Source organism: Hyalella azteca, unplaced genomic scaffold, assembly GCF_000764305.2.
Source record: "Hyalella azteca isolate HAZT.00-mixed unplaced genomic scaffold, Hazt_2.0.2 contig6088, whole genome shotgun sequence".
Classification (NCBI taxonomy): domain Eukaryota; kingdom Metazoa; phylum Arthropoda; class Malacostraca; order Amphipoda; family Hyalellidae; genus Hyalella; species Hyalella azteca.
In genome coordinates, this window is record NW_025936257.1 from 21516 (window position 1) to 31881 (window position 10366).

The 10366-nt window shown below is 38.5% G+C and overlaps 1 long non-coding RNA gene across 1 annotated transcript; it reads left to right on the top strand.

Annotated features, from left to right (window-relative positions):
• The first annotated feature begins 2656 nt into the window (after positions 1 to 2656).
• LOC108665749 lies at positions 2657 to 9256 on the top strand. Its single transcript, XR_001930460.1, has 4 exons — positions 2657 to 2833; positions 3817 to 3934; positions 4898 to 5027; positions 6833 to 9256. It is a non-coding gene; the product is annotated as an uncharacterized LOC108665749 (long non-coding RNA).
• Positions 9257 to 10366: the final 1110 nt, after the last annotated feature.

The window sequence follows — 10366 nt, forward strand, 5'->3', positions numbered from 1 at the left end:
TCTTGGATCAGGGGAACCTTCTGCACACGCCTTTCATTGACAAAGCATGTCAGAGCTTTCAGGAGTTGAGCCTACCATCTGTGCAGCGAGTTCCAACATCGCTAATGTCTGCTATTCCACCGCATGTAGATCTTTCCTCCAGCATCTGCGTGGATCTGCTGAACTCTGCCGTCAACTCAATGCCACCCCAATTTACACAGAATTGCTTTCAAGACTTCTGGAAGCAGTATTAATAAACCTCAACATCTATACAATATAGATCTATACAGACAACCATAGATCTATAACCTCAACATAGGTCTATACTGATGGATCAAGGACTGCCACTTGATCTGTCTCTGCCGGTCTATATGTGCCATCAACCCAAACAGCCACTGAGTAGCTGCTGAATCCAATGCATACTGTACTGGGGGCTGAACTTTTTGCTATATACCATGCTGTGTAGCTTGCCATCATGGACGTGTCTCTACAGAATAAGCCAGTTCTGATGTTGTCTGATTCACGAACAGCACCGCAGTTCCTTTCTTCCACTTATGGTGGCTCTTATAGATGATTGTAATTAAAATTCAAAAATTGATGCAAATTAAGGGGCTCGATAGAGTGTTGATGTGCTGAATCCGTGGTCACAGCCAGATTCTTGGCAATGAAATTGCTGACAGAATTGCCAATTTTACGCACTCGAATGATCGCTCTGCACGATCCACGTTATGCTTTGAGGAGTGGATACGAGTGTTGAAATCCAAATTTTCGGAACATTGGGCATCCTGGTGGTCACAAGAAGTGCAGACCTCAGGAAAAGCATCAATTGGGCCTGGGAAAAGCATCAGGCTGGGCCTGGGAGCATCAATTGATTATGTGGCTTATGGATCTTTACCGCGATCTATGGAATGTGCTGTGGCTCGCCTGCGACTTGGCCATGCTGGGGTGAGGCTCACTTGGCTCGTTTCAATTTGTCTAATTCCAGTATGAGTCTTAAGTGCAATACTGAGGACACTATTAATCATTTCATCTTGCAGTGTTCGCTCTACACAAACCTGAGGAGGGAGTTTCGCTCCAACTTGGAAAATCTTTCACTTCCTTAATTGGAACCTTGTATCAGCTCTTGGTGGGGGAGATATCCCTCAGATAATACGCACAGCAGGAATTCGTCGGCTGGGACAATACCTGCTGAGCTGCAGCATGGTAAACACCCTATGAAGATGCCAAGTGACTAATTCTTTCGTCTCTTCCTTCACACAACATCCACCGGCTGGTGAGAGTGAGCTAGAAATTAGACTGTGAAACAACTGGTGGCAAGAGGAAAAGACTCGGATGAAATCGAGTTGTGCTCAGACTGGGAGGTGTGATTTCTTCATACCCGAAGTCTTAAAATCAATTATAAAAAAAGCAGAAAACACGAAGCAAACAAGCTACGTGATTCTTCGGAATGCATAAACGTTTGGGACAACAGAGCGCTGTTTACGCTTGAGCATGGAAGTTAGCAGTAAACAAACGTGCCCGTCGTGTCGGGATGACTGAGAAAACCGCTTGGAGACATGGAATCAAAAGATAAGAAGGATTCAATGCTCATTTCTGGATGAGCTTGGAATTGTTGACTATAGCCTATATGCAAACACTAATCTTCAAGTTCATTTAAAGTTTTTACGACGCCCAACGTGAAAGCAAAAGTTTTTACTATACAAGTAACTGATTATCAACCAAAACTAGACAGAACGACACAAAAGTTGCCATCATTTTTAATCGCATGGCGGAGCGTGAGCCGTAGGTATTCCTGGCTCCCTATTTTTGTCATGCAAAACCATTATACCATTTAATTGTTAACAATGCTGGAAGCTTTGTGTCTGAGTATCGAAATGGAGTTCTGCTTTCAGAGATCATTGTAAAAAATTACATTTATGAAGGATGACATGACCGAATGCTCCCGATTGTTTGAAAATTGGTGTTGAATTATAAAGAGTCTGAGGGCGATTTTGAAATGTAACTATAACATAATCATTTTGCTGGATTTTCTCTGAATGATGCTCAAAACTTCAGTGTAGGCTGAATCCAATATTGGCAAAAAATCTTAACTACGCATTGCCGGCGTTAGCCTAAAAATTCTTCAATTTAAAGGGCATTTTAATAATGTATCTTCTTTTTCTATTCGAGATTTTAAGGCAAATGCTGTTCGCACCACACCTCTCTGTTAACATGTATCAACACGGTTTTTATGACATCCTTTGTCACTTGTCGTTTTTAAACGTTTTAGCTAGGCTTATTTTATTTTTCTTCCTTTTTTCCCCACTATGCCAACTGTCCGGGTCAATTCACTTGAACTGATAGAGATTGAGGACGAGTCAACATCTGATAGACACGTGTTAGATCACGCGATCGAGACCTCAGTAGTGGGCGGAAGTGAAGCTTATAAAAGGCCTAGCAACCAGAGCCCCCAGTAGCTGATGAGCACTCCGCGATGTATAGCGTGTCGGTAGAGTTCTCCGACCTTACGGTCGACGCTGTAGCTTATAACTCTATCGCAACTCTGCATTACCACCCCGTTTCCAAGATACATTATCAGGACTTATGTCTTACTTATCCCTCACTACCTTAGTCAACGTAACCCGATCCTCTGGTAGAGCTTCATATAATGAGTTCAATGTCTTGGGCGCAACCTCGGACACAACGTATAAATAGTGTTCTGTATGTATTGAAATAGTGTCATCACTGTCATGAGTGTGAAAATAGTGTCCTGAATGATAGAATAATACAAGTTATCCAAAAGGTTCCCTTCTCAGTCGCCAGCTAGCCTCGCTTCTGGACTGGACTCTGGCAGCACTACGCGCTTGGAGCAAATGTAAGTAGGAATACTGATTAGGATGGTGCTGATCGTGCTCATTGCATAATGGCTAATGCTAACAGTTTTCGTGTGTTTCCTATTGGCATGTTCTATCTGTTAGACTCTAGAATTGGTGTCACTGAGTTGAGATTAAAGTTGTTATTGTGTTTTACGTTGGTGTCATTATGAACTTGCTCATAGTATAGCATCTTCTGCGTTGAAGAAATAGCCGATTCACGTACTTTTGTTGACTTGTTCACAGATTTAAAAACAGGCCTTCTGACCAAATCTTTTCAAGTGACATTGGTTTTACATCAACAATGGACTTTAACTTCTTTCGTTGCGTGCTTCACTGCTATGCAATTCAAGACTGAACATATACTTTTGCATAGCCTTGTGTATTCTGTTCTTCTGCCGTGTCTATAGTCATAGTATGGGCGTCATGACGTGATCAGGAAAGATGTTTACATCTCGGGCACCAGCAGCGAGAAGAAATATTGTCACATAGATGAATTGCAACGCGTTGTTTAGCTTCTAGTCCTGGTGTTGGTTCTTGTTTCAAATTCTAGTAATTGTTAACAGTAATGGAAGCGTTAAAGTCGGAGGATCAAAAGCGGCACATTTCATACTTATGATTCATTTTTATTCATCAGTGGTGCCATCTTTGAATTAATTTGTTGTTCGAATCATTGAGGGTAAGTGAACGAGGGCATTTAGGATGAATTTGTGGTAACCAATCTTTGTGTTTGTGTTTTCTCAGTAAGCTTTAAGCAAAAAAAGCAGAAACGCCAGCCCTTTTTTTTGTAACTCAAACAACAGAAAAAGTTTTTTATCTCCTATCCCGTTTCGCGAAACCTTTCTGCTGACTTGCGATGCGATAAATTCACGGGGTATTCATTTAGTTGAAACATGCTGGGTAATCTCAATCTCCTCAGAATCTAATACCCAATCTCACGATTCCAGATATCGCAATCGTTATCCAAGACCTGTCTATTCCACAGTGTTGGCAAATACCAGCGAGGGTATTTGAGGAAACTCTCTGCCAACCTTCAATTGTGAAGCGTAATCTTCTTCATCAAGCTCGGCATCGCACCTTCTTGTCGGCCAAAACCCCCTTGTGTAAGTAACTAATGGAACGCCAAGATATTATTAATGCTAACATAAAGCCTTCACGTCATACCAGCTGAAATCTCGCATCATTAAATAGTTAATTGAAGGTTAAAACAAACAGCGCTCAGCTGCAACGTTTTCAATAGTCGAAGCGGTATAGGAGTCTAGTCCTACCTATAGTGTAAGCCTAATGTATGATTTGTGTGACCTATTAACCAAAATAAAATCTCATGTGGAGCTTTTCCCGTCAACGCCTACTACTAAAACTTTCTATAGCAAAATGCTTCGCTTCATAACACCTACCATGTAGCCGGCGTATCACATATCCATACAAAGTTGTTCAAGTTTCAAATTACGTCGATTGTATTATAGCTGCACCAATAAAACATAGCATAATCAATTGGTTTTGTACCAAAGTATCTTCAGATAGATTAGTCTATTGTGATCTATCAAAAGGTGTATAAAATTGCAAAATCTTGAAGGCGCTCATTATGGGATAGTTATGGGAGTGTTTTATATTTACCTACCTACATGGAGCCATCGTTGTAGACTACCACACTAAAGTCTAAACACAATCCTCTGATGTCACTAACTGCACTCCCACAGCTTCTCAAAAGTCTAGTGAAGGACCGTCAAATACAATTTCCTGTCACGATTCAGAGAGCTACTCCTATGTTTCTAATTATGGTACTATTTTGTATTATTGTTATTGTATACATATTATATAATTTTATTATATGATATATTATTGTATTGTTAAATTACACAACTATATGCCATCAAATTATATAATACGGTAATTCATAATATAAGAATAATTATTAAAATGTGACTTAATAATTCAGGTTAAGCATTAGAGGCCCATGTGAAGATATTTTGTTTTCTATTATTATAAGGGATAGTTGACATTGAAGTCTTAGGTGTCAGAAATCTTAATGGTAGTTTTTTTCTACAGGCTTGTTTTTCTTTCAGGAAATCAACGAACAATACAAAATGAGTGAGCAAGAGCTGATGTTGAGCTTTAGCGCAAATACCACTAATCGAACTGGCGAGGGATTTTGGGGAATCGGGATACGCCTTCTGAATATTTATCTCGGAAGTGGTGAGTGAATCCACCAAAAATGTTGTGTTCGATTCATGTTCAGTTAAACTGCCTCTACCACGCTGCCTCATTACTTGGGTTGGGTCATTACCAAGTAAATCATTGCCAGATTAGTTTACAGTTTACAATAATGCCTCGCTATATCACGCTTCCTCACGCTTGGCATTGTAAGGGGAGGCGTTCGGTCCCGGTAAGTTTAATATCGATATTAAAGAGGTTCACAGTATGGCCCTGGACACTACTGGCAGGGTAGGTTACTAAAAACCCCTGGCACTGCCAAGGAATATATATTCGGAAATGCTAGTGCCAGCTAACATCAAAGATGTTGATATACACCATAGCGCAGGATGAGATGGGGTTAGTAAGGTTAGGATGATACAAATTATATGAGATAAATTGGCTATTGACACACAGTTCACACACCAATTGGATAGACCCAGATTCAATTACTCAGATATCGAAACAGCCTCCAAAACATATAGCACAATAACATGTAAGCCTTCCTAAAATATAACCAATAACAAGGTTGGTGATTTTTTTGATTTTTTTTAAATCAAGAAGAAAAATCGATTATTTTTATTTTTTTCATGATTTTTTTTATTTATTTGATTTTTTTAGCTTTTTTGTCTTTTTGAAAGGTTATTTTTTATGTTGCACTTAGCCTACTAACAATAACTGTATATGGATCATAATGGATGGCTAAAAAGGGCACTTATTGCCTTCAATAATGGCCAACAGGCCAAGGTGGTGTTTACCACTTATAGGAATATTTGGGTAAACAATTATTGATAAGTCTACATTCAGTAGCTTTGTAAAGTTTGTATGGAGCAAGGTAACGAGCTAAATATTGACCATTTAACTGGCATCACTATACAAAAACACTTCAGGAATGCAGATCTTCTAAACATTGAAGAGTCACCTAACAGATAGGTAGCTGATAGCACAGTGTACAGCACTATCAATAGATCTAAAGTTTTATGTCCTATAAATCTACCAGACTCTACCCTCTATACACACCGACTAGTAGTGACTGAGGTACTGACTGCACTGTTCCCGTTTAATTCAGGCCAATAAATCAATACTAAACACAAACTGAACGATAACCCAACAAACCTCAAACGACTTGAAACGAGACTTAAGTTAAGAGAAAAGCTAACACTGTTTGAAATAAACATGTGCACAATTCAAATTTTTATATCCATTCACCGCATTTAATTATTTTATATATAGTCTTATAATTGTAATGGTTTTGTTTCTAATTTTAAATTCACATATATAAAGATTTAAATTAAATATTTTCATAAGAATACTCGTATTAGGGTGGAAAATCTTTCAAATTGCCTAAAAGGTCAATACAGTCTCAACCTCTCAATATACAGGGTGAGGCAGAACCGATTGAGTAGTTTTGAGGTAAAATAAAAGAGTAATGGAGGTACATAAAGAAGAAAGTGTATTTTCCTGGAGGTTAGCATAACATACCATTTAGAATACTTATGTTTTGAAAACAATATCAGGAAGATGGTGCTTGTTAGGGTCGTGACATGCACTTGCGATTGGTGAACAATTACTGTACAGAAAATTGCATGACCATATCTCTGCTCAGTTGAGTTGAAGTTTGGGTAAGAATCAACTGCATTTTTTATTCAAGTTCTGCGTACAAATCATATTACGATGTAGAAATAGATACCCGAGTTATTGACGCTCATGAAAACTCTAACTGATTCGCGCAATTATTAAATGACACTCTTTTATGTGGTCTAAGATTTGAAATTGTTGACTTTTTAAATTTTTGATTTGTCCTGTAGGAAGTCGCAGCGGGTCTTTTGGAGCGGACTGGAGTAATACGATCAGGTTCGTCCCGAGGGCTGACTACGCCCCAGACACACGCGTGTGCCACATGACTCTGGAGCAGTTGTGTGACGAAATGGAGCGCTGCTCCAGAGTGGACGGGGATGTAGTGGAAGAAGTGTCTTATTATGCTACGCGTCTAGTGTCAAACCAACAAAGTGCTACAATCAGTTACAATTCGGCCTCCTTGTACCAATATCTCGAAGATTTTAAACATAATTTCATTCAATTCTTCGAAAGTTTGAAGGATAATTTTGTTCTATTCCCCGAAAGCTTCATGCATAATTTCGTTATACTCAAGATCGGAAGGGGATATTGGTCATTGGACAAGTTCCATGATGGAATAGTAATTCAGCGAAGCTTATCGGTGTTCGATGTCATGAGCAAGTGCTTGAACAATTCCAGGATCATAGAGGGTAGTGGCTGCAGGCTTGAATGCAGCCGTCGCAACGAGTTCCATTCATCTTCCTCGCGGCCAAATAAAACAATGAAGGATTTCATTGGATGGATGAAGGAATCTGAACATCTTAGCAGGCCGTACAACGTGATCTCCAGCAACTGCGTTTGCCTGACCAAGGAGTTGGAGGAGAAATTCCATCGATGAGTTGCATGCAACTCACTACTTGAACGATGACGATTTGCACACTAAATGTATCTCTAGGCTCTAATTTAGCAAAATATAATGGTCAGTAATTACGTTGAAATTCTAGTTCGAAATATCAGGAACCATAAAATTTATCCGCTAGTGACTTCGCTGCCGAAATTATTTTATTTTGATATTCTGAGCGCAAAAGTTTCATTCCAGTGGTGAAATTTTTTAATAATTTGAATAAAACTACGATGTCGTGATTGCGATAATTTTTTCATGTTAAAATACTTTCATGGAAATCCGATAGATCGAGGTAATAAAATATTTTGCCGGTAAAGAAACGGGATCAATGAAAATATGAGTGAGAAATTTTCTTTTGCTCACTACCTTCACCGAATATTTATAGTTGAACTTTCACTTTATGGGAATAATGCCTGCATATATCATCTATGTGTTGTCTCATCCGGCTTTGAACGAGCTAATTTTATTATATAGATACTAAGTTTTCTGTACACTCATTTTTAAATCTATATTCCGTCTATTACTATTTGCAAATCCGATGTCAGATTGCATGCCGAGTTTGAGGTCCCCAAGATACACGTCGTCACTAAGTTAATTGGAACGGTGTGCCAGCTATAGAATAGAATAGAAGTGTCGGCAATGAAGAAATAGGCTATGCGCCGCTTACATTGTTTAGATTTAAATACTCACTGCTGGACTTTTTATTGTATTTTTTTGTCTTTCTTGCAAGCCTAGTAATCCATTATTTATTTCGTGCGCTTGTTCAGTATTCACCTATTTCCCTTGATACAAACATCCCAGTAGCTTCATTGTGATGAGTTGTATGCTTCTTCGATTTCATTTAAAATTCATGATCATGTTCTCTCGGTTGATCAACACATCATGTTTCTTAAGCACATTGCATGGCAGTGCGAACTTAACGAGAAGCTGCTCCGAGAAACTGTAATAGGCCTGAAGCAAAGGCCACGTTAGCTCTTCACAAAGCCGGCATGAGAAAGCCTAAGCGCCTAACTTCAGTAAGATGCAAGATTCGATTGTTGTTTTAGCTGACCCAGTAAATATAAAATATGTAAATAGGACCTAGTATTTGCAAGGACAAGTGACCTAACACGTGATGCCTGTTGTACTGTAATGAATAGCGGCTAATATTGGCAAGTCGTAGTAGCTGCCGCTACTAGCCCCATGGCCAGGGGATTTAATGGGATGTATTTCCCCGTTTCTATAGTTTCGTTTCATCGACTTCTAAGCCATACTTGCATTCCACGGCAATTTCTTGATTTGAATGTTTGTCCTGACCAAATCCTCTCATCCTATGGCCTGTTCCTCTTTAAATGGCGATTTTTGAAACCTTGATATAATTTGAGTTTGGCGACACTGTTATCCACCTGCCATTACCCCAAGCAACGAGTGTCCACAGATAACGAGAGTTGGCGCTCACGTTAGTATATAACACTTTCAGTTATTTTAGAAGGTTTAATAAAGGAATCGAATTATTGTTCTGCTCTCATTTAACCGATGTAAAGGAAACGCGTCAGTTGAATTCTACCTGACAATACAATACATGAAATATTTCAAATAAATTAATTGGAAATATTTTCAGCTTCAACTTGCCTTAGGATACAAGATGTATTTGCTTATGTAATGTGTTCTTATAGCTTTCTTTGATATAATTGGAAACGCATCAAGGAAACTCTGATCCCATATTTGTGTGCGATGAGTTATAATGAAAAACTTGAATAAAAAGTAGTAAAAACTAAAACAAAACTATGATAATAATTACTTAATGCTTTATGTACTTATTACTATTATAAAATCCTCATTAATGTAAAATCAATGTGTTTGCCGAGAATTAAGATCAATAAAGATATCCCGCTGTTCATTTCTGGTTCTATTCCCAGTTAAAATTTTAGGCCGTGGCGCGCGTGTTTATCGGCGTGGAGGGCGATTATAAGCGCAGAGCGGCAGATTGGCCGTTTTTCCCATATCTCGGCGATATGGCGCTCGTGGGCCGCGAGGTGATGGACTGGCCGCTCTGCGACCATCGGCGACCATTCGCATGGTACTTCAAGGTTGTTTACAAACGAGGGCCGCCTGCTACTCACAACCATATTTCGGCTGCTCTATATATATAATCGATTCCTCAATCGAACACGTGCGTGCGTAAGTTGGTGTTCGAAGCTAAACCTAAAATTTGACATATACTCCTATTGAACAAGACTGTTGCTGATATCGTATACCGATATTTACACAGAGATATTGCATTTTTATGCATCTCAGAACACTGACATTTACGTGTTAAATGGAATACTTCTATCTGACAAAAAGAATGTGAGCTCACTTCATAATCAGTTTAAATGTGATGAATGCTTACAGTTTGACTAAAAGCTCGTTCTATTTATGATTATTTTATAGAGGATCTCTAAGAAATAGTTAGCTGTATTCTGAGATTCATTTAGAAATAACTTTCTCATAATTTGATTCTAGAATATTCTGAAAGTTTGGTGAAATTATATGTATGAAAAAATTAATTTCGTTAGAATTTAAGCTGATTTGAGATGATTTAAACTCCAAATACAACTCTATTTAGTAGTCTATTAATTCAAGGTAATAACTTTTGCTGATTTAATTTATTGGAAAGTAAACATGTCTTCACCGAGAAAATCCCCATTTCAATTTTTATAAAAGTTTTGCATTTAATTTCCGCGAGTATGTTAATGGGTTAGGCCCATTCTCCATCATTCATTGCTCAAACTATCCTGCCGGGATGCACGTTGAATAGCTAAATGCTCATATATTCTGGAATTTTTCATTATATTCACCTTTTCCTTATATTAAATTTCATTATAAACGAATGATGATTACACATTTTGAGCACGAGCGT